The sequence below is a fragment of the Ixodes scapularis genome, unplaced genomic scaffold, assembly GCF_016920785.2.
Source record: "Ixodes scapularis isolate PalLabHiFi unplaced genomic scaffold, ASM1692078v2 PGA_scaffold9__187_contigs__length_104089568, whole genome shotgun sequence".
In the NCBI taxonomy this organism is placed as follows: Eukaryota; Metazoa; Arthropoda; class Arachnida; order Ixodida; family Ixodidae; genus Ixodes; species Ixodes scapularis.
In genome coordinates, this window is record NW_024609884.1 from 49,009,725 (window position 1) to 49,034,136 (window position 24,412).

A 24,412-nucleotide genomic window follows, 5' to 3' on the forward strand; every position below is an offset into this window, starting at 1 on the left:
CGCACAACACTCGGAGAGACAGTCACCGGAACCTACGGAGACAGCTCAGCCAATGACGATGCCGAAACATATGTTGAGACCAAAAAACGCAGTCTGAGTTGTGACATTAAGCAATGCAAAACGTCACGCTTGCATTGCTTAATATCACAAGTCAGACTGCGTTTTTTGGTCTAAACATATGTTTCGGCATCGTCATTCGCCGAGCGGCCTCCGTAAGTTGAGGTGATTGGCTCTCCGAGTGTTGTGCGGGAAAGTAGACGCACGGGCGTTTCATCTTAGGTCCGAGCGCTGCCGATGTTATGAGCCGAAGGGCCAATCAAACAGCGAAAGAGGCACAACGTCATGGCGTGCTCTCTGCAGTTGATAGGACCAGCCTGTATTCGCCGTGTCTCTGTGCGTGCTCTTCCGCCGGCTAGTCCTATCAAGCGCAAAGAGCAAGCCATGACGTTGCGCTTTTTGCGCTGTTTGATTGGCTTTTCGGTTCATAACATCGGTCGCGCTCGGACGAAACGACAGAGAAGCCCTCTTCCTGGCGCTGCGGCCCGCAAGCCGATGAGCGCGCTCCGCCGCCGTTCTCGTGTCAGTCGTCGCCGGGTTTGGGGCATGGGCGTCGGCAGGGGGTTGCAAAAGCTTGCACCCCCCCCCCCCCCCCCCCCCCCCAGCCAGGGTGCCTACCCCCCCCCCCCCCCCCCTCTCCCTTCCCCAGCTCTCTCGGGTACGGGGGATTGAATGACGTCGTGAAATAGCTTTTCTAGCAAACGCAATGAAATAGCTGAAATAGTGAAATAGCTTTTCTAGCAAAAAGCAAACCGAAAGCTACCGTATTTACTCGAGTAATATATAGCCGCACTATTTAGGAAGAAGGCCCTTGCGTCTACTTTCCCGCAAAGCACATATACAGCCAATCACCCCGTTGCGCATAAATAACATAGCGAATAACTAGATTGAGAATACGAGCCTCCATACAAATACAATCTTCACAGATGGTATCTTCGCGCGAAGACGTTATCTCTGTCCTGTAAACCGCTTAAATCATGCTGTCGATCGCGGTGATTGGCAATCCGAGTGCTCCGCAGAAAAGCGAACCCTCAAGTTTTTTGTCATAAACAGTGCGGCTATTACTCGAGTATATACGGTATCCTAAAAATCAGTGTGTCGAACCGAAAAAAATACGGGTGCGGTTACGGTTCAGGTTCAGGTAAATTTATTTTGTTCCGGTCCAGTTCCGGTTCGATTAATTCGATCCGCGAACCGGTTCGCGAACCGGTTCGGGGCGCTGAACCGGTTCGCGAACCGGTTCGGAAATTATAAATGACAAATTGCAACATCAAAATAAATTACAAATGAAACATCTGAAATCAGCACATACGAAACGGGATACATCGTAGTGTAAGGCTCAGGGTTTTCTACCAGGAATGGTTTCTTTATGTGCACTCAAAGGTTACCTCACCGACGTTTACGCATTCGGACTTCATCTAATTGGGTCCGACGCAGTAGCTGTAAAATCCGCGACCTCCTTACAAACCCACTTACAAGTAGAACTCGCTAACTATCCCGCAGTGGGGAGAAAATACAGCTTTCTTTATTTGAACTAGCCTTCGGTAACTCAAATTAGACCCTTAAAGAAGTTTTCATTAAACAAGATACGGAATATGAAAAACACTTCACCGAACGCAACGCCAGAAGGACGTAATAGGATAAATATTAAAATAGAAGAGTTCGCTGTCTCACAAATATGTTAGCTTCTAAGTGCCTATACGAAACCGGATGCATTATTATCAAACTCCACAGCCTTTTCTTTTCTCATTCCGATGGAAGCAAACTTCAAGAACTCGCGCGTTCTAGAAACGTGTTATGAAATGTGCACACAGCAGCATTTAGGATTTACGAGATTGTAGGAAAATGAAATCCCGTGACGCGATTTTTTTTTTTTTTTTTTTTTTGCACAGCCTTTTAATTTTTCTTTTCGTGCAAGCCGCGACCAGCGCAATACTGGTTCCTATGTCAAGATTCATGGATGCAGCGTTTGTCAAGATTCATGGATGCAGCGTTTATATTCCTAAGACTAAGTGGAGAAGAAAAATATGTAAGCGAGGTGTGTGTCAGTTGACGGCACTTAAAAAACGAATGGCATTGATAGCACATTCATTGTCAACAGCGCGTGGCCGAACCGTTTTGACATGAGCCGGTAACCGTTATTTTCTTTCCGGTTCAGTTCCGGTTCGGGTTCATCGCGATAACAATATAACGGTTCGGGTTCGGGTTCAGTTCCGGAAAAAATACCGGTTCGATTCCGGTTTTCGGTTCGGTTCGGTTCCGGTTCGACACCCTGCTAAAAATAAAATCCACGCACTTTTGTTTCCTTTGGATCCTTCAGCAATAAACACAAAAAAGAATAAGGTCTCCTCTCGGTCAGTTGCGATCAGCCGCGCCCAGTTGGCAAAAACAAACAAAAAAACATAAGGAGGAACACTTACTTCCGAGAACACCGCAGTCCTGTGTTGTGAGGAATCACAGGCATTCGGATGAAAGTCAGTAAAATGCCCCCAAAACAGAGCGTCTTCTACAGAGTGCGGGATTCTTCCAAAAAGCCCAACGGAACAAATCGGCGTAGCTACGAGTTGGAGATAGTCCGCGCTCCCCCTTCGCTCCGTCTGCGTAAGGAGTGGAGTGAGCGGGCCCCGGGGGGAAGAGGAAGGGGGGGGGGGGGGGGGGGGGGGGGGGGTAGCTTCGGCATTTTTTTTTTTTTTTTTTTTGGGGGGGGGGGGGGTTTGACCCCCAAACCAACCCCCTGTCTACGCCACTGCTCACGCCAGCGCTCTGTTTTATATTGGCGACGTGCGCGACCGAAAGCGTCGCTGTGGTCGGCCTTCCACGATTGGCCCAAAAGCTGAGGCTATGACGTCGGAAAGGGTACACCATCGACGGAAATAAGAGGAATGAAAGAACTTTAATTTCGACGGTGTTGGCAGTGTTGCTTCGAGAGCGCAATGATTTCAGGCTTCCACTATGCTATTTACAAACACCATCGAACTTGTTGTTCGCAAGGTAATGACGTCACAAAGGGGAACCATAGGAGGGCGCCACCAAAACATCTCGCCGCTAATATGTGCCTTTGGGTTTTTCTTCTCCTTTGCCCGTAGCATGTTGCGGTCATGGGGCAGGCTGAGCACGACCGTCGCCTGAACAACGTCTTGCAGCGTCTCCAGGCAGCCGGGGTCAAGCTCAACCGCTCCAAGTGCGTCTTTTCGGCGCGTGAAGTCAAGTTCCTGGGCGTCATGGTCAGCGACAGAGGCATCAGTCCCGATCCGGAGAAGATCAAAGCGCTCGCAGATCTCGAGGCTCCCTCCGACGTCAGTGGAGTGCGACGACTGCTGGGGATGGCCAACCACTTGGGACGTTTTCTTCCCCACTTGTCGGAGACGACAGCAGCCCTCCGGGCTCTTCTTCAGAAGTCCAGTACATCGGTTTGGGGTCCTGCACAGCAGCAAGCGTTCCAGAAACTGAAAGGGCTGCTCAGCTCAAACGCCTGCATGGCCCGGTACGACCCTACCTACCCCACGACTGTGTCCGCCGACGCCAGCTCCTACGGCCTCGGAGCAGTTCTCCTGCAGCAGCAACCTTCCGGAGAGCATCGTGCAGTGGCATTTGCAAGTCGTTCACTAACTCCGACGGAGTCCAGATACAGCCAGACCGAAAAGGAGGCACTCGCCGTGGCATGGGCGTAAGACGTGTCTTTTCGATCGTCCGAAAGCCAGCCGGACAAGTGGCGCAGACCATGTCTTCGATCGACATGGTGCTCAGGCTGCTCAGTTACAAGCTGGACCGCAAGCTGAAAGACACCAAGGCCCGCTTTCGTAAAGACCGCCGCTCGGCCAACACTGGCGCCAACCGCTGGAGCCCGCCCGCGGGGGTGATGAATTCCCTGCGTCGCCGGTAATTCGGCTGGCTACTATGCAAGTCGGACACGCGAGGAGCCCACTCCAGGTGCTTGAGACCGGCCTGCTAGAAGTAAGCAGCCAACGGCAGCACCGCGAAGACCACAACCGCGAAGAATGCTGTTAGGCCTAACACACATATCCTAATCATCAGAACTTTCAAATCTTGTATATTACATCATCACATAATCCTCTTCACTAGACGCGGCACCGCGGGCCTCCTTGGTACGGGCTGTTGCCTTTCTGCGGTGCCGCGGCTCTCCTGAGCAAATAAAGATGATTATGATTATGATTATGATTATGGGCAGTTGAACGATTCGAACAGTTCGTGCGGGGTATCCAGTTCGACGTCCAGATTGATCACAGGCCTCTAGTCACACTTCTGGGCAACGCCGAGTTAGACCTCGTCCCCCTAAGAATTCAACGGCTGCGGATGAGGCTCCTTCGCTTCCAGTTCCGGGTACTCTACGTCCCTGGGAATATCGCCACCGCCGATACCGTCTCCCGGGCTCCAGCTACTGCGCAGGTTGCCAGTCTGGAAGTCGACTCCCTCGATGTAGAGCGCTTCGTGAACAACATCGTGAAGGGATGGCAAGACCTCACTGCTCCGGGTCTGGAGCAACTGCGCAAACACCAGGAGGAGGACGGAACCTGCATGGATCTGGCCCGTCTCTGCGAACGTGGGTGGCCGCGGCGAGCGTCGCAAGTTCCTGCCCATCTACGCTGCTTCTGGAGCACGAGGAGCAACATCACAGTCTGCGAGGGGCTGTTGCTCTACAACAATCGGATCCTGGTTCCTGCGGTGCTCCGACGTGACATGCTGACCAGACTGCACGAGGGCCACCAGGGGATTGGCCGTTGCAAGGCACGTGCGCGCGAGTCCGTGTGGTGGCCGACACTGAACTCTGAACTGGAACATCTGAGACCTGCGCTCAGACACGGGTACAGCGCCACGAGCCACTCATGGGTTCCCAGACTCCGAGGAGGCCCTGGTTTCGGGTAGGGGCTGATTTGTTTGAAGAAGGTGGACGTCACTACCTCCTCACGGTAGATTACTATTCGCGCTACCCGGATGGTAATTACCCTGTCATCGACGTCTTCCTCGGCTGTTATTGCATGCAATGAAGAACATTTTTGCACGCTTTGGCATTCCCACTGTCGTCGTCTCCGACAATGGGCCACAGTTCTCCTCAAGGGACTTCGCCTCCTTCGCTGCTTGTTACGGCTTCCATCACGTAACCAGCAGCCCCCGGTACCCGCAGGCCAACGGAGAGGCTGAACGCATGGTGCGGACAGTGAAGGACCTGCTGGCCAAGACGAAAGATCCCTATCTGGCCCTGCTCGTCTATCGCGACACCCCGGGAGTAAGTGGATGGAGCCCAGCGCAACTTTTGATAGGGAGAAGACTGCAGACCACGGTGCTGAAGCTTGAGGAGGCCCTGATCCCTCGAACGACTCCAAGGACGCTCTTCCAACCAGCGAGACTCGTGTGCTCGACGCCGACAGGCGCCGCTCGTCCACTCCGTCCGCTGTCTCCGGGCGGAGATGTTTGGCTCGCAGATGTACCTGGAGCTGCGCGTGTCCTGGGGCCAGCAAGATGACCTCGCTCGTACGTTGTGCAGACGCCCACAGGCATACTTGAGCGGAACCGTCGTCAACTGGTTCCATTTACACCATCTCAGCCTGCAGTGGAGTCTGCTAGTTCGCCGGTCTCCGACACTCCAGCTGCATCGACTCTACCTCCAATGCCTCGTCATGCTTCTTCGCCGCCTCCGCAACCCCTACAACGCTACACTGGGTCTCCGCGGTCTCTGGCGGAATCCCCAGTGCTGGGCACAGCGTCGGTGCCCTCGCCGCAGTCACCAGTGTGCCCTCAGCAACCGGGCAGAGTTTCTCGCTTCGGGCGACACATCAAGACGCCCGGGAGACTTAATTTATGAAGACAACAAGTTTGTGTCCTTTTCCCTGAAGGGGAGATGTAGAGGTCGCAAGTGGCGCCCCCTCACTCTTTTGCTCCTTCGTTGCTAGTCTATATAATCGGCGGCCTGAATAAAGTCACTTCACTTGCCGACTGGAACCCGATGCATCTGCGTCTCACTCAACACCGCGACACTTGTGACCTTGTGTCCGAAATAAAAAAACAAACAAACGTTAGCCTCGCAGCAGTTTTGCTTGTCCCGAGACAATCTACGTCGCGATGGTGCCGGATGTCACGTGTTCTCCACTGCATGGCTACTCACCGAGCGCTTGCCAGAATGGGCCGTTTGCAACCAAAAAGTACAGCCATCAGGCTCAAAATAGAAACTGCGATTGTCATTTACGAATATTGTGAATCATTCTCAGCTGAAAATTTTTAAATTGAAAAAAAAAAATTACCAAGATTTTGTTGTTTATAGAAGGTTTATTATCACTGCCTATACCGGTGTCAATACATTCATCCAAAATTCCTGTCACGAAGCAATGTTGACACAAACTGGTAGCGCGCGCGCTATCTACTATTAGTAGCAGCACAGATTTGGCCAATCATTGTCCAATGGCTGGCTATGGTCCTTTGACCAGTGGGCAGACAGTGGCCAGCCATCGGCCAATGACTGGCCCTTCTCTGGCCATTGGCCAAAAGACCATCGCCAGCCACTGGTCAATGCATGGCCACAATCGGTTCTGCTTGTCGATGTAAAATGCACTGGAAAATCGGGCGCTTGCACGTAGAAAGCTCACATTTTCAACGAAGCTGTATTTTACGTGGACGCATTCCTACGAAATTTCTCGGAGCAGTTCCGTTCCTGTGAAAAGCTATAACAATGCATTCTTGACAATTAAAAAAAAAAGTTTAGAACAGGTGGACTCGGTTGTCTTTCGGTAGTAAAACCTTCACTGGCGATGCCCTTTTTTTAATGCGAAAGCATTAACTGGTCCCATGGTTCGAACCGGCATTATCAGCTTTTGAAGCCGCGCGCCAACCCACGCAGCACGAGAACGTTCTGAGAACATTCCGGGAATGTTTAAAAGAACATAGGCAACATTCTGGGAATGTCGCAAATTTACGTGAGAACATTCTATCAACGTTGTCAGAATGTGGGGTAGGCACTTATAGCTACATTCGGGGAATGTTCTCTCATGGACATTCTTAGAACGTCCTGAGAATGACATAGAACATTGCCACGGCATTCAATCAACATTCAAATATCCTAACAAGGTTCTAAGAACGTTCTCAGAACATCCAAAGAACTTCTGTAACTTTCTTTAAATGCTGCAAATTTATGCAGGGACATATCCTTTCAATCTCCTCAGGACGTGGCGTTTGTACATCGCTACATTCAGGGAACATTTTCTGACTATTTACAGATTCAACAATTACGGCTTGCTTAGGGTGCAGCCCCAATGAGCCGCACTACATATATGGATGTCATAAAGCTCCTCACAGGGTGATATTTATTAATCGAAACAGATTGTTAGAAGGCGCAAGCTCAAGCTAGCCCCTTTTCCAGTGCACCAGCCCAGCTGAGCACGTACTAATGAAAGTTTACTCCTACCTGAGTGTCAACTTCTTTCTTTTTAAATGTGCTGTATCGATAACAAATTACTCACTCTAAGCTTAAGAACAGGGAAATACCTTTTTCAAACTTTTCCACCCCAGATACAAAAACATCTGGTCCATTCAAAACTGCCCTCTACATACGCAGTGACTATCAAGTTCATTACCAAGTTTTGAAAACCATTTCTTTTCTCTTACACGTACTTATATCAGATTCCTCAGTAGACTCATATAAGATCAAACTGATCGCTTATGCTAAGTTTCCAGAAACTCCACTTAATTTGCATTTTTTGGCACAAAGTGGCATATAGTGGATTGTGTTTCGAACCACGGGTTGCGTGAGAGCTCTATAGACGCTTTACAGCAGCTGTGCATGGGCGCCGCCATAACCGCCCTTCAGTTTTTGTTTCCTCTTATATTTTTCACTTCGCTCCATCATTACCACAGGAGGACAGGTTACTGCAGCATTTTAGATACGACGGTGTCTTTTTCCCCAGCATTTGCCTTTGTGGAGGCTCGCCAAAGCCCGCTTCAGTGGTTTGATATCTCGGTAAGACAATAGAAGGTTGGCAACGGCGTCTGTAATCTGGCGCGTGTGTAAAGCGGCTATAAGGTTGGCTTCACCTGCGAAAATTCTCGGAATGTTCGCAAGCGAACATTCCAAGAATGTTGCGCATATGAATGTTCGAAGGGGAACGTTCCGAGAACATTGTGCATACGAATGTTCGCCAACGAACGTTCCTAGAACGTTGAGCAGCTTACCTTGAAGGGAATGTTGGCATACGAACGTTCCCAGAACGTTCCGAATGGTGTTGAACGTTCCTTCAACATTCAGAACATCCAGGGAATGTTCGCACGACATTGGGCGCTACCTGGGAAACGGCACCCAATGGAGCGAAGCCTATAGTCTGTGGCAGAGATTTGATGGATAGGCTCCCATTGTGCTGCGAAAGTCATAGTTTCAAGGAACGAGGCTCCCATTGGCTGGCGCGCGTCATAGTTTGAAGGAACGCCACCCCATGGCGCTGCGGGTCCCGCGCCGTCAGCGCTCCGCTAAAAGGAACACGGTGGCACGCGCTCGGTCGCATCTGCTCCTCTCGACGCCGACGAACATGACGGCGCCTCAAGAATGTACATCGTCGGCGGCCGCAACCTCGGCAGTAGCGAAACCTGCCCGTCCACGCAAGTACCGCAGAGGAACTAAAGGGCCGCCCACACTAGCGAGAAAACGCGCGTGGCACGCCGATCGCGGCAAGTAACAAAATGTCGCCGAAGCACAGTCAGCGCCACGAGCGCGTGCAGAGACACGCCCTTTATCTTCCCGCTTAACCGATTTATCGGCGCGCCGGGCGCGTTTTTTCGCTAGTGTGGGCGGCCCTTAAGACTAAGAGAGCGGAATAACGCAGCAACGAGCGAATCCACCATTGTTATCAAGTCTCCTAATACACGGCGGGCGGAACGAGCAGCGGCGCAACGTGCTAGGAGACAAGCAAAGCCTTTCGAAAGCTTGAGGCGCAAGCGGATCGTGATTCAGCGCGTCTCAGGCGTCAGAAGGACGAGGCCCTTCGACAACGCGAGGCGAAAGCTATATACGTCGCAGGCGGCATGCCGTCTGTTCACATTCACAACTCTTAAAAAATGCTTAGGTGTCCTCGGACTTCTATTTCAGCATGTTTCCTGTTTTTATTGTCGTCTTTGAAACGAGGGTAAAACTGGGTGTATAATAGGGTTCCTGCCTGAACATAGCAGGCTGGTTCGCCAAGAACCAAATGATGGTTCAAAAGACAGAAATACAGGCGAGAAGGCCGCGATTCTTTGATGTCTCCGACGACCACCGTGATAGCGGCGCTTCAACACAGACTGCAGTGCGATCTCTCCCTTGATAACCTCGCCTGCTAAGGTCTCCTCCTGCCTTGGGAGTTGGGATACTTTATTCCATCAGCTTGCTATATCTGTAGGCAGTCTTTCGTTCAAGAAGGTTTTTTTTTCTCGCGCAGACCTGCCCTGAGACTGCCAAAATAACGAGAAAAAAAAAAACGCAGCTAGCAGATAAAAAAAAAAGGTAGAAGAAATAATCATAGAAAAAATCGTAAGGGTGCAGGCGAGCTGGTGAATATTAACCATGTTGAAATAACCTGAGACTGGGGTAGAGAAGAAGCATCAAATCGTAGAAGGGACAGAAAATAGACAGGACGACGTCTCAAACTCAGCTAACTTCATTTATTTTGTCCACCTCCTTATATAGTCCCAAACTCAAGGTCATCTCCACCAACACAAAAGGATGAAGTCTAAACAGTTCAAGCGCCACAGCCTTCGTCAAACGTTGTCAACGTTCTTGTATTGTTTGACGAAGGCTGTGGCGCTTGAACTGTTTAGACTTCATCCTTTTGTGTTGGTGGAGATGACCTTGAGTTTGGGACTATATAAGGATCGAGGAGGACAAAATAAATGAAGTTAGCTGAGTTTGAGACGTCATCCTGTCTATTTTCTGTCCCTTCTACGATTTGATGCTTCTTCTCTACCCCAGTCTCAGGTTATTTCAACAAGGTTAGAAGAAATGTTTTTGTGCTTTGGAAAACGTCAATGAGTCAAAATAGAAGCAAAGCGAAGAAGCCTGCCGGCTGGGTGGACGAATACAGCTAGTGCGCTGCGCGTTCCGCCGCTTGACAAACCCGCAAGTGCAGTATGGGAGGGCCCCAGGAAGACGACCAAGCAGGAGTAGAGAGGAGATCTCCCTGACTGGCTATCCAAATCGGAGGCGCCGGCTTTTTTTTTTTTTTTTAATACTTTATATTCTTCCCCCCCCCCCCCCCCCCCCACACACACACACACACACACACACACATATTTTTTTTCGGAGCTGCCGCGTCTTCCGCGGTTTACTGACGCTTTGCTTTACTTCGCAATCTTTTCCTGGAATTTCGTGGGCGAAGGGTGTGTCATGATTTGGTGGGTAACTAGCCGTAACCAAAACAGAGCCACGTGCTTGCCCTTAGCCAAGTATGTGGCTTGGCGGTGCTGAGCAACCGGGAACGCGCGGGGGGGGGGGGGGGGGGGGGGGGGGTTGCAGGCATTGTTGCACTGAGCCCTCGTGCGTTTGGCCTTGAGCCAAACGCACGGGGCTCAGCATGTTGCCCAGCAGGGCCAGCACCCCTGGAAAATGTCAGAGGGTGCCGGCGGCCGGAACTTGCTTTCGACGAGTTGTGCCTTTTTCCTGCGGCACTGCGCTTCCGTAAAAGTTTCCAAGTGTTCTCAACGACAAGTATCACGGCTCGGCGAATGATGACGAACGAGTAGAAAACGTGTCTTCAGCACGCTTACCGTCAGCCTCCGCAACTCCAAAAACGCGATTTTTCGAGATGCAAGATGGCCGTCAGGTGCACGCACTCGCGCTGCAATACGGCAGGCTCTGCTACGAGGTACGATGGAACGAGGCTTGAGAGCCGCGGTTCGGGCACCTTTTGACTAAATAAACAGGCTAACGTTGCTCTGCGCCGTGATCATGGCCTCCGAGATCCCGAAGCGCCTTCGTGCGCGCGCTTCGGGACCGAAGCGCGCGCACGAAGGCGCTTCGGGATCTCGGAGGCCATGCCGGCCATGCCGTGATCTTGCGAGTTCGAAATATGTAGGCTAGGTGGCGCGACGTCTCGCCCATTTCTCGGTAGTCTTTGTGTTTTCCTTCTGTTTCTTTCTTACTTTCCTTTAGTGGGCAGGCTGGGCAGGCCGGCAGGCTTCGCCCGCTCCACCGACGTCGTGTCTGGCCGTGTCGCCGGCTTCGCGTGTGTTTGATTTTGCGCGGGTGACACTACAGGTAATGCGGTAATACGACTTGTCACTTGATCACGTTGTTGATAGTCAAGTCGCCCACCCGCGACATGAGTTTCGACTTGTCAGACAGATCGACGATTTCTGATGAAGCGGAGTTTGGTAATCGGGCCAGTCGAACTCCTCGGTGTGAAACTTTCTTGGACATGACCCGATCTTTTGTTGCGTGCTTCGCAACACTGCACTTTGAGCGTAAATGTGTCGCGGGCGTCTACGTCTGCACCATCTGCCAGGAAGCCTTGAAGATCCTCTACAAAATCCGCCTAGCTATCAAGCAAGACCCGCAGGGGCGTTGGATGATTCTTAACAACGTCATCTTCATGAGACTTCTGCTCAACCTGTGCAACACGGACTCGTCCGTCGGTCCAAGGATCTGCACGGTGAATGGGCGGGATGTCAGGTTGTTCTACGAGACCGGGCTCCTTCGATCACTTGAAGGTAGTGTCGAGATTTTGCAAGGCGAAGCGGGCATCAAGCGCTGGAAGCTCTTTCTCGGCAAGGCAGTGGAAAGGATAAGGCCTCTGACCTACGTCGTCACGTTCAGCCGACCATTCGAGGCCCGCAAGATTCCGGCAGGAGGTGCCACCGCGTGGGTCGGTGGCTGTAACAGGAATGAAGGGCCTGACTCCCTGTTCGAAACGCCTCAACAGAAGCGACTACATGTGGGCACGTTGTCGAAACTCGACGTTGTTGGCTGCCAGGACGATCAGCATTTGTGGGTATACTGCAGCGCAGAGACCAGGGAAAGTGTCGAGGCTCTCACCAAGGCCCTAACGGAGTTCCTGGAGTCTCTAGGGGAGGACGGAGCCCTGGAAGATGCCCCCTCAGTCGGAAGCATCGTCGGGTTGAAGTCATCTGGCGAACAGGCGCGGAGAGTCCTTGTGCTACAAGTCAAGGGGAATGTGGCAGACGTCTGGGCCATGGACTATGGAGACATTTATCAGGTCTCGTGGAGTGTTCTCTCTGACCTGCCGCCATCCTTCAAGTGCATTCCACCGCAAGTTAGCCTCTGCATTCTGAAAGGTAAAGACCATTCTTCTAGTTCCTGCTACTTGTAGAGGACCGAGTACCACATTCGATTGCCAATGCAAGGCCATGACGGAACTCGGTCAACAATGATGCACAATATATACTAAACGGAAAACCATACTGGGCCCTGCTAGGAATGTGATTCTCGTATAAATGAGTCATTATGTTAGTGTAAACAGTTTTTACTCAAAACATATCTAATGATTCAGCTTTGTTTGCATTGCATAATGAAACTTTAGGTTTTTTTTATTTTTTATCTGCATTAGCTTCATATATTCTTTAACGAACTGAGCATGGAAGCTTGCATTCATTCTCAATCATTCATGCCATTGGAGGCAGATTTGTAGCTTAAGAGTGACTGTCACTTTTTTTTTTCTCCCCCTTTGTTTCAGATGTTCAAGCAGCTCCTTTTCTCAATCTCCTGAAGGAATGCATCAGAACTGTGGTCAGCATTACATACCACCACAAGAGTGAAGGTGCCTGGCCTTTTTTTAGCTCCTTGTTCACTCACTTTTTTTTCCTTGTCTAGCAGATCAGCATTAATTAATGTGATGATTTCTATGCAAATAGCAGTCCCACCCCTAGTAGGCAGTACCCATAGCGTTATGTGTAGTATTGCCTTTCTCCAGCAATTGGACCTTGGCAGTGCAAGATATCTGTACGTGCTACTCACTAGCATGCAATGGCATCCGAACAGGGGGAGGGGGGGCCGTCGCCTCCCAGGCTTTTTTGTATAATGGCGTCACCCCCCCCCCCCACACACACACACACACATACACACACACACACACACACACACACACACACACTTCTCCCCCCTCAGTCTTTCCCTCTGCCACACTTCCTTCGGAACACTTCCGACAATACTGCTAGCTTGCGAGGAAGGTAATTTGCCCTTGCCTAAATTGGTTGAGATTTAACATCCAGCCTTGGGATCCAATGACCAGCTTGGTGACCGCTCTTGCATTGGTGCTTCTTTCTGTTGCCAAATATGTGTGGTCATTGCTGTTTTCAGTCTCCTTCCACGCAAACATGACACACCGAATGTTGCAACTGGGTGGCTTCAAGGTGCTGTGCGGCCTTCTTTGCTGTCCGGACTACGACACCCGAATCCTTGCTGTTTCCTGCCTTCTGCAGTGTTGCCGCCACCATGGTGGACGCTCTAAAGTTGCAGAGTCTGGGTGTGTCATGATAGTGCTGGGTGAGCCTTATAACTTCCAAGTAGCGTTTCTTTAAATCGAGTCAAATCAGTAAATTCAGCGAAAATAAAAGTGCTAGGGAAGAATGGCGAGACAAACAAAGTTCTTCGCTGAATGTGCCAACTAGCCAATCTTCCTCCTGGTGCTTTTATTTTCGCAGAATGCACCTACTCGCTCACCTTTCCATTCTATTGCAGTAAATATGCTGGCTGAGAGGAATAAGAATGGTCCTCTTGCAGTCATGTGCCTGTTGAGGCACATGACTGCCCAGCTGAGAGTTTGCTTGTCTAGATTAACTTTTTTCTTACTACAGCAGGAAAAAAGGCTGTAATGGGGTGGTCTTAGTAAAAAAAATTATTTAGCCACAAATTTTGCTACTAGGTGTACCAAAGCATACCATACTGTATCTAAAGAAGTTCACTTTTCAGAAGTGTAAATGTCAAACAAGATATTTATTATATAGCACAAGAAATAAAAACAAATGTAATGTCAAATGTGTAACTAACACAGAAGTTTTATTTTAATTCAACGTGCCTTGCAAAAAATTAGGTGTAAAAAAAATACAAAATGTACATTTTGTACCTTATTCTTCTAGAAGAAATTCTTGAGGGTTTGAAAAGCCTCCATGCAAAACTTCTTGTTCTGCAGAAATAAAAGTAAGCCCCCATGATGACTGTACCATTCCCCGAATCCCTGACCAAAGATTTTCGTGCTACTTCGTAGCGTTATGCTGACCACTCATGTTATTGGTGATGGCATAAAACCAAGTCTGTATGAGGTTGACACCATGCAGATGACAAATAATGAATTCAGTACACGCCCAGTATGTCCACCGAAGCTCACGGAGGCAACAAGTTCCCTCGGCACGCAAAACGAAACATACCTACAGGTGCCTGTGAACAATCCCAGCTGGTTTGACCCACTGGCACAATCGAAACTAAAATCCCATGAAAGAACATCTTCCAACCCACTGCTGTCACTTTCATCCTCAAAATTGATTCCATGTACACCAGAATCGCAAGTCAGATGGTGTTTCTGAGGAGAGTCAGCGCAACAAGAACGCCATGCTTGATGCGATCGCTCACAATCCTAGACCTTTAAAGTTGAGTGGAAAAATCCAGTGTTGGGTAAAGTACATATAAAAGTACTTGAAGTAGAGTACAAAGGAAATGAGAGGTCATGTACTTCAAGTAAAGTAGTAAGTACACCGGGCACAATGTACTTGGAGTAAAGTACTAAAATACAATTTACTATCAATGTAAAGTGCAAGTACTTTTTAACACAATGTTACATGATGCCCTTTCATGCCCCTATACAGTGTTTTCTTTAACTGCTATGCATTTCCCCTGGGGTAATCGGGGGTGAATCATATATTTTCAGAAATGGCAGCGAATATTAAATAAAGTCAAGTGGCCACTAAATAGTTATTTTCAGAAATGGCTCCATATTTAGAACTCCTTCCAACCTCTGAATTTGGCGCCGCTTGCACTCAAGGCATTGAAACATACTAGGAGAGAGCGTGACATCGGCATCATAGCTTCCGTAAGCAATAATCTCGTAGGGGAGTGTCCATTCTTAATATTTTTAACCTCCTCGCTTGGACTGTATGAGCGAGAGTTCAAAATGCTGCGGAAATGCTGCCCCCAGTACAAATAAAGCGATGCGTTCTCTGCCCGTGTTTCTGGTGAAAGTAGGTCTCTATCCCTCCCAGTATTTCTTCAGAGTTGACAAAGCATCATTTTGCGATACAAATTTAACGAGGCCAAATTTGGGCAATGTGCTTTGGAGTTGGGAGTTGTACTTTCCTCGGAAAGTACCAGAAAAATACTTCTTTATACTTTCTGTGCTTTACTCACAGTAAAGTAAAGTACAAGTTCATACTCGGAGGATGTACTTCAAGTAACACTGGAAAAATCGCCCTCTCGCGGAAAAGCAAAAACCAAAACTAGAGTGGAGTTCCTCTGTGATATCCTGGATGGCATCACAGGTCTAAAAGCGGCACAGAGTGCGTGGAAATAGGGCGTGTGAAATCCATCAGTCAGATTGATTTGAATAGGCTCGGTACGGAATGTTAAAGCACCACTTTTTGCGTATGCAGGAGAGTAACACAAATAAAAATGGACACCCTCCTTAACTGCTCGGGTATTCGGTTTCATTGATTCTTTGGCACATATCTTACATAATTGTGCGATGGAGCATCACCAGCGCCGTCTAAGCCTAAGTGTTGGCACTTTTGGAAAACCTTCCTCTGTTCCTGTCCAGGACGTCTAAAGAAGCTCCTGGAGAGGCGCCATCCAGACAACTACGTCGTTCATACCATTGAGAAACAGCACCTGGTGAATCTGTTGCAGGCCATTTTTGTACACAACGAGGAGCTGGTCAACCAGTACGCCGATTCTGAGTGTGAGTCGAGCATTTTGGGCTGCCTGTGCTGCCGTACATTGCTTTGTCTGCTGCGAGTAGTCTTAAAGGTATAATTGAACACTGTAGATTTATCAAATGGGCAACAAAATGCCAAAATTGTGGCATGCAAACTGCATAGTTGGTGATAATGTAAAAACCATAATTTACTAAGTATTTATCTAGTTTGTTTGAGTGTTTTTTTTTACTTAATTTCGAGGAACATTTGTCTATTGCCTGCATTTACTAAACCTTTATGGCCCTCCGGGAAACGCTGAATTCGAGAACCGCTTTCCTTATCACCCAATTTTGTTTCCTTAACTTGCTAAGCCTCTGAAATATTTTTGACAGGGTTGAGCTTTACGATTGCTGCAGTGAGGTTTAGGGCTTGCCCCAGACTACAGTGTTAATGTTAGGCACCCGCATGCAGAATGGTTCACATTATTCTCAGCAATATATGTTATCCCTGTCCACACAGTGCTGCAGATTCTCACTAAAATCCAGCGGAGCTCGGCTCCCGGCAGCGTCTTGCACAGAGACGTGGACCATTGCCTGGAGACCATTCTCGGTCCTGCGTACTGGAAACGCAGGTGGGCATGCAGCCAGGTCTGCTTGTGCTATTTCCTGGCGTGGCTTTGTTGTGATCTAAATTGTAAACGGTTCGCAATAGTCTCGAAAGGTGGCTTCTCATTGGGTTATTGCAGGCTTCCAGCGACGGCCACGTTTGTTGCTATGACTCCCGAGAAACTCCTGGAAGTAAGTTATCGTCAAGTGCCCTTTTTAATTTAAACTGGAATTGAGCAGGAGATCTCCCTTTGCGAAACCAGTTCGAGTGAATGATATGCATGCTATATCAGAACCCTGGTTAGAATAGTATAATTGCTATGTATCAGTTTTTAATTCATTCTTAGCACATGGGAGTTTCTGTGTACAGTATAATTTCATTTCAACAGATCTGGTTAGAGCAGAAATTTGGTTATAACATACCAATTTTTGAAGTGTGGTCGGTCTGCCCATCTATGCCATTGAGCCAGCTTTGCTTATCACAGATTTTGTTATAACATACATTTGGATATATTGGACTATATTTAGGGAGTTTGTAAGTAGTTCATTATTCCATTCTAGCAAACTCTTCGACAGCAGTTGTTATTTCAGACATCATGCGGCTTTGGTTCGGTAGCGGTGGCCGCTGTGGCATCCACTTTGCGTACTGCTGCCTTGTGCTTGGTGGCTCACGAGCCTCGTACGACCCAAAGTGCACGGTGATGACGATCATCAGAAGAGCTTAACAAAAGGTCATTACCTTTTTTCAAAGTTTAGAAGTTTCAATAAACCAGCTCTTTCTAATATACATTTTCATTTTGTCAATCTCACTGGTTAGGACAGACTCCAGTTGTAATCCATCTCCAAGTCTGTAATGAGATCTGCATTCTGCGTACTCCTTTTACGACAGACCAAAATTTTCATCACACTCAAGGTTTGTTATAATGAAGTTATACTGTACTACTGTAGTAGGCCTGGGCAACTGATCGATTTACTTGGCATTTAATAAAAAATACCTCCTTTACAGCTTTGCGCATAATTATTGAATTTTGGAGGTAGCATTGTCGCATTCCACAGTAATACAGTTTAGCATTCCCTATGATTGTCATACAGAGTAATTAGAAGTGTTAAATGATACTGTAAAAATATTTGATTTTTAAAATTGTTTCGCCGTGTTTTCTTCTCGACCGCCTGGGCATCAAAAGATGCCCAGGCGGTCGAAATTAATCCTTAGTTCCTCATTAGGGCGTGCCAGATGCCCTTCGTTAATTGGACAGGTAAATCTCCCCCCCCCCCCCCCCCCCAAAAAAAAAAAAGACAGGCAAAAGGGAAAATATGAGATGCATATCTGCATGTGAATCTCCCCCCCCTCCCTAAAAAAAAAAAAAAAAAAAATTGGTTTGTCTTTTTGTGGGCAGTACAGTCAAATTTGTCAAGTTTCCTATGAGTCTGTTCATTTCACCATCAATTACATAGAAATAAATAGAGAATAAAATGTGTTGGTTTTGCCCTTCTTTTAGGTATTATGCCTGAAGGTAAATGCAATCGATTAAAGGGTAACGATTAATCAAGTAAATCTTTTTACTCATCGCTTAGTCCTACTGTATAGACCTTTTGGCGACTTTCGGGTTTCCCCCCCTCCAGGCATCTCGTTGCCAAAACGCTTTCTGGTTCGGAATTGTTTATGGGGTTTTACTTCGTGTCAAATCGTTTTTGGTGTAGCTGTGCAAAGGTAAATTCCACCCAACCGCCTGGCATGTGCTCATTGATGCACTATGCGACTGCCAGAAGCTGTCGACCAACTCTCCCAAGTGATTTTGTTTTGTTTTCCGCGTGATGAACATTACTGTCGTCACCGTCGCACGGGAACGGCAATGCAATCATGTCTTGTCAACGAAATGCCTGGACATTGGAAAGTTTTAGCAGATCATTTTTTTGCCCCAATAACGATACCTCCTCTTCTCTCCAAAGGCCTTGGGCATACATCGTATCGTTATCGGGTCGAAGAAACAATCTGCTAAAACTCTCTATCAAGTGTAAAACGTGTGTCTATGAGCCTTTCATTGACAAAATGGGACGCCGAGTCGGCTTGGCCAAGAGGGTTTTATTAGCTTAACAAATTATTAAATTAACATAAAGTTATCAACAAAGAACAGCCTCATAGTCTTTTTATTTTGGGGGGTCTAATAATGCGGGAATATGTGCACTTTATATTGATAAGCCATTTTATTATGAGAAAAATGAACTGTTTAATAAAAAGTGACTTGCCCCGTAACGCACGGTGCCCAGAAAGGACAGGGCCAGACTGTTCCTCAAGAATTCGTATACTGCAAGTCTCGCTATATTTTTGTCCCACAGTTATGCGTCTTTGGGAGCATTCGCACGCTCCAAGCTTTTCTCGGCTGGCATACCTAAATTCACGCATCAGCGTTTGAGAATGTTTGATTACATTACGTCGTGATACTACTGCGATGTTAGTAGTAGTATCACTGTGCGTTGTATGCCGCCTGTCATAGTAACCATTGAATTGATTGCTTTCCACCGTGCATCGTACGAAGCACGGATAAAAATTAATTTACGGACATTAGTAGTGTCCGACTACGTTGTGAGAACTTACCTTGAGTTATGACCAGGAGCCACTGGGACGTCCCTGCTTGGTATAAAGCGTCGTAGCCTTGCATGCGACATACGAAACACACATGTCCCGTCAATTCGCGGTTGTAAGTCGCCATACCGTAGTCAAGCGCAACTGCATGAGTCTGTGTTTACTCGCGGCCTTACCTGTAAAACTGTAAAGCTCCGCATAACGTAGTAAAACGCTATGCCGTTTCGGGCCAGGTCACTTACGGGTACAAACACCGCTCTTCATTAATATCCTTGCATTGGTTTGGTCGAACGGGTCAATGAGTTTAGGACCTCTTAGACAGGTGAAGTTTTGCCTGTAACGAGCTCGGCTATTCAGAGGCAAACTCCAATAATATGCGCTGTTAGTCGCACGAGCCCCGTAGGAAAACATGCACAACACCCAGTAACCGGAAATGGATATGGCAACTGGAAGTTGCCATCTTGTTTGTTGTTGTTTACCTTAAAAATGGGTATATAGCCAGCCGGCAATGGCCAGGCGGCGCCACGGGAGTGCTGCATTCAGCGCCATGAGCAGAGGCGTGTGTGTTACTGGGGCGGCCGGTCTGCCCGTCAAGCCGTGGCGAGCGGCGGCGACCCCGATTTCAGCAGTCCTCGTGTGTATGTGCGCGCCGTGTCCCTGGTTCTTTTATGCATTTTTGTGAGACCATTGGGAGCCTTGATGGGTCGAAATGTTTAGAGCATATTCTAGAGTTGTCATTTGGACACCAGTTTGAGTTGTCTTCACCCCTATATAATAATCAGCGCCCGATCGGTATGTGCTTCGCTCGTCTCCCAGAAAGTGACTCAACACAACGAGAAGGCAGCGAATCGGTTTACTGTACTACCCGGTTGCCCGTCTTTGAGAGTCGGCAGTCCGGACCCGCCAACCCTAGTTGTCGCCTGTTGTTTTGAGCTCGCAGTCGGAGTCCTTGTGCAGACCTGCGGATCGTCCTTCCCATACGCCAGCGCTGCGTAAGCTAGCTGTTCCGGGCTATGACAGCCAGGGTCTCGCTGCGGAGCCACTTTGGGATCGTTAAAGCCCAGGCCGGTATGGCCAGGGCTCGCCGTTTCCGCCAGTCCTGATTCGAACCTCGCTGGTGGAATGCTCTCAGGGATTGCCATGGGCCTGACCACCCAGAACGGCTTTATCGTTCCTGCCCAGCCCCAGCCTCATGCATCACGCTCTTCCTCTTTCCTCACCGGCTGGCCCCCGCTCGCGCCTCGCTCGGCCGTCCTCTCCTCCTGACGGCCACACACACTAGAATAAAATTTGGCCAATTAGAACCAAAGTCTGCATGCTAGAGAACCGTACGCACATTGCAAAGCCTGGTGTAAAAAGGCAACTGGCAACAAAGTGTATGTGTAAGAAGGATATTTACGCTTCGCACAAGCTTTTTCTAAATAAAGACTTCAGCATCCTGCTTTCTGCACGCCGTCACATTTGTTACCAGACTCAGCATTAAATTTGGTTGCTGAAACAAACAAAACTTTGTGCTACGAAAATCCACTATTTGAAAACTCGCAGGTTTGGAAGGTTTTGGTTGCGGCCACGCGTACCGAACGGCATTAGGAGTGCCGGAACGGGCCGACGGGCCTTTCGCTTGAAGACCTGATCGCCAGATTCTCGACGTCACAGCGAAGCAACAATCGGCCCGATTGTTCCTACCGTATTTCCCTATGCTGTCTAAGCGACTCGTAATATAATGTGTATAAATATGTTATTTCGCCGTGTAGTCTGCAAAACGAGTTCGTTAGACCACTTTCCAAGCCTGCACATAAATTTTCGTTCACTTCTCCCCTCTCCCCCCCAAGAGTTTCTGTAAAATTCACTTACTTGATGCGTCGCACTGCAGTAATCCATTTCTGTCGCCGTGTCGCTTCCCAAGATCTCAAAGGGAAGCGGTAAAGTTTGACGCTTGAGTCACCTTCGCGACTGTGGCCGTCTTTCGTGCAGCAGTATAGCAACGTTTATTTTTTGGGGGAACTCTAGGAGTAGGCGAGATGTCACAGGAACCCGGCAAGGTTATAGAGACGTGAAGTTGGGACTTACTTTTATGAAAAACGGTTCCAAAAAAGCTAACACCAATCCGAGACGCCGTGTTCACAGGTGGTTTCTGAATGCGCCCGCCCGCAGCCCCCGCAACCCGCGTCATCCTGGCCTACCCAGTTTCTTTATTTTGCAGCCGCTAGATGGCGCAACGTGTAGTGCTAAACTGCATTGCCGGTTGCCTATAGAGATTTTACTGTCAGTGATATACCGTAATATCCTGAGCAAGTGCCCACTCAAAATTTAGAGATAATCATTTAAAACTGGGGGATGGGCACTGTCAGCAATGTGTAAGGATATGTCTTTGTGTATTTTTCAAAATGTTACAAAATTGAGGGTGGGCGCTTATTGTGGAACGGGCGGATGCTCGGTATTTTACGGTACTCTCTGTGACAATCCAAAATGACGAAGTGTGGTATTTGACATTAGTTTTTAGAAAATTTCTGCAGGTTAACTAGAGGGTGACTATTCTTATAGCCTTCAAGGTACTTGGAGGCTATAAAAATTGCTATAAGAAGGCTATAAGAACTAGAGGGTGGGAGGGAGAATGTGTACGGCAGGTTGATAATGCATCTAAGTTATAACTACAGAAATTTGGTGGCACTAACTGTTTGGACTTATAAATGCTTCTCTATCATAAGGTGGAAGAATCGATTGACCAGAAAGGACTTCGAAATGGAGTAAAGTGTGGTGAGTATCGTATGTACCTTTTTATATCTTTTCCTGTACAGACAAACTGCAGTGCGGAGGAAGCCATGATGGTCTTTATTGCTTTCTATTAAATTATACTTCAACCATAAGCACTATACTTGTTTTCACCTCAAGAAAAAAAGTTTTGCGCATTGTTCATACGTTGAGCTAGATAGTTCCTACAAAATATGGTTGGCGGAGGAATATGTATTTCGCAATGTATTTCGTGTTGGAAATGTGTACATCTTGATAAGATGGCATGTGTCTAACCTAAACTGCATATACATATATTTTAATTTGTCGCATAAAGGGGTAAATGAGTAATGCCCTGCGAGGAGCCGGTTTTTTTTTTTTCACTACGCTTCTGGAGGTGAAAACGAGTATAGATAATTTAGATTATTGTATTGGATTACTGGATTGATGAATTAATAATTAGTACTTATTTCCTCTCTGAGAGCAATGAAATGTTTGGCCATGTAGCTGTATTAAGTTTATGTTATAAAGTATCCTTTGGGGTCATTTTTGTTGCTCATCACTAAACAATGAACTCCCAGATCTATGCAAATGCCTGCAAAAGAGTGCTCATTGTTTTTGTGCTGCACAGCCAAACCTGTATACTACACTCGGCGACAACTTTTCTTGACCTTTCTGGGGAGAGGAGGGGAGCCCCGCGCACAGCTTTATTCAGCGCTCAAAACGGGAGAGGGGATGCGTGCCTGTACCTTCCACTGCATTGCCAAGAAAAATTGTCGCCGAGTATAGCCAGTAGTATAGCCATAAAATATAATGAATTTTCTAGCTTTCTAATGCCCTTTTCTACCTTATATGAGCTAGCTGCGCTAGGTTCATGCTTCCTAGGTGTGTTGCCGTGCTGCCACAGTCGGACCACCCGAAGCTCTCACGAGTGCTCCTCCCTCTAGACTTGCTGTTGTGCAGGGCCCCATGTCATCAAGCGCCTGAGCCCCGCCAGCCTGTCGAGCCTGCCCGGCAGCCAGGCAGCCAGTGGCCACGCCCACTTCTACCTCCACAGCAGCTTGGTGGACTTTGACTGCGACGACACTCACGAGCTCCGCCCGGTGACCAACATGAAGTTGGCCTCTGTGCGCACCCTCGCCAAGCTGGTTTGCTCCTTCCTCAACACATGGCAAGCCTGCACCATCTATTATGGCATCACCCATGACCGCTTTATCCAGGGCGTCCACCTCGACCATGCGGAGCGGGATGCACTCCGCTTGGGAATAGACGCCATGGTGAAAGACCTGCAGCCGCGGCTGATCCCTTCGAGCATATCGGTGGAATTTGTACCTGTGCTGCGGTATGCCGGGGAAATTCCGTCGAGGAACCCCAAGTATGTGGTGGAGGTACGAGTGTGCGGGGTGCAGCAGACGGTGTACACCCTTTCCGATGGGACGTGCTACCTGCGGGAAGGCGGCCTCACGCACAAGGCTACAGCCAACAGTGTGCGTGGCTGGATTGCGAAGCAAGAAGAGGAACACATCCTTGCCAAAGAGTGTGGCAAGATCTATAAAGCTGTGGAAGAGCCACCCATAGCCCACCTGAGCGAGGGAACGGCCTTGACTGGCTTTGCAGGTGTGGGATAAAGTGGTTTTTTGACCACTGTCACTGTACAACTGCTTTGGGTTTCTCAAAGCGCCTAGGCCCCTGCTAGGCTCTTTTATTGGGGGTGTTTCCTCTCGCATGTGTCAACTTCTGTAGGTCCCTTTTACAGGGCTTGTTGCAATGCTTTCCTCACGTTGTGCCTGTTGCTGCACCTTTTGTGGCCATTTCTTGTTGCGTATCTACCAGTGACGACTCGGGATGTTCTTGTGCTTGACGTAGTGCAGTGAAACTGTGGCTAGACTCCGTTGTTCAAGTTAAATGTCTGGGACTACTGTCTCGTCTACCATTTATTATATTCATGGTACAGACAAAGTAATTTCAAGACTGGTGTTTTTTCTGGCTGTTTAGGGTTTTCCTAATTTATATTATCTGTATTTCTGTCATGCGTTTTCTTGCGCTTCTGTTTTTGTCATTTATTTGCTTAGACTAGACAAGGAGTAGTTTTCGACGTATGCTTCGAGGCTGTGTACCTGTGGTATTATAGTTCCAGCTGGTTGAAGGATAACCTCAGCTTTGCCCTAATGTAGTTTGTCTTCAGAAATTTCCATGGAGTAAGTTAAGGATCAGAATACAAAATAATTTTCAGCTTGGCTAGAAAATTTTAAATTTCAGTGAGCAGATATTTTCTTTCTTACATTTCTCAACAAAAAAAGAAATAATGGTTTAGTGTGTGCTTCACTGATAACTAATATAATCCCAAAGTGGTGGTGGGGGGGGGGGGGGGGGGGGGGGGGGGGGCTGGGGCTGGCTGGGCTGGGCTGGGAGGGAGGGAGATGGTGCGCAGCTGACATGAAGAATTTTGTGGCGCCCCTCCCTGCACTTGGCTACGTCCCTGCTTTCAAATGGCTTTCCAGAGAGGCATTGCAGGTTTATGGCATGAAGTTGTATATTTTTTGGTATACATAATTTCACTGTAAGCATCCAGCAAAGGTTACAAGTGCAGTATCCTCTTTGAAAAAGT

At 48.2% G+C, this 24,412-nt stretch overlaps 1 long non-coding RNA gene and 1 pseudogene across 1 annotated transcript; both read left to right on the top strand.

The window, feature by feature from the left end:
• The first annotated feature begins 3,480 nt into the window (after positions 1-3,480).
• On the top strand, positions 3,481-4,282 carry LOC121833686. The gene is made up of 3 exons (XR_006076767.1): positions 3,481-3,724; positions 4,010-4,011; positions 4,247-4,282. It is a non-coding gene; the product is annotated as an uncharacterized LOC121833686 (long non-coding RNA).
• A 6,890-nt stretch (positions 4,283-11,172) lies between these two features.
• Positions 11,173-23,454, top strand: LOC115331489 (annotated as a pseudogene).
• Positions 23,455-24,412: the final 958 nt, after the last annotated feature.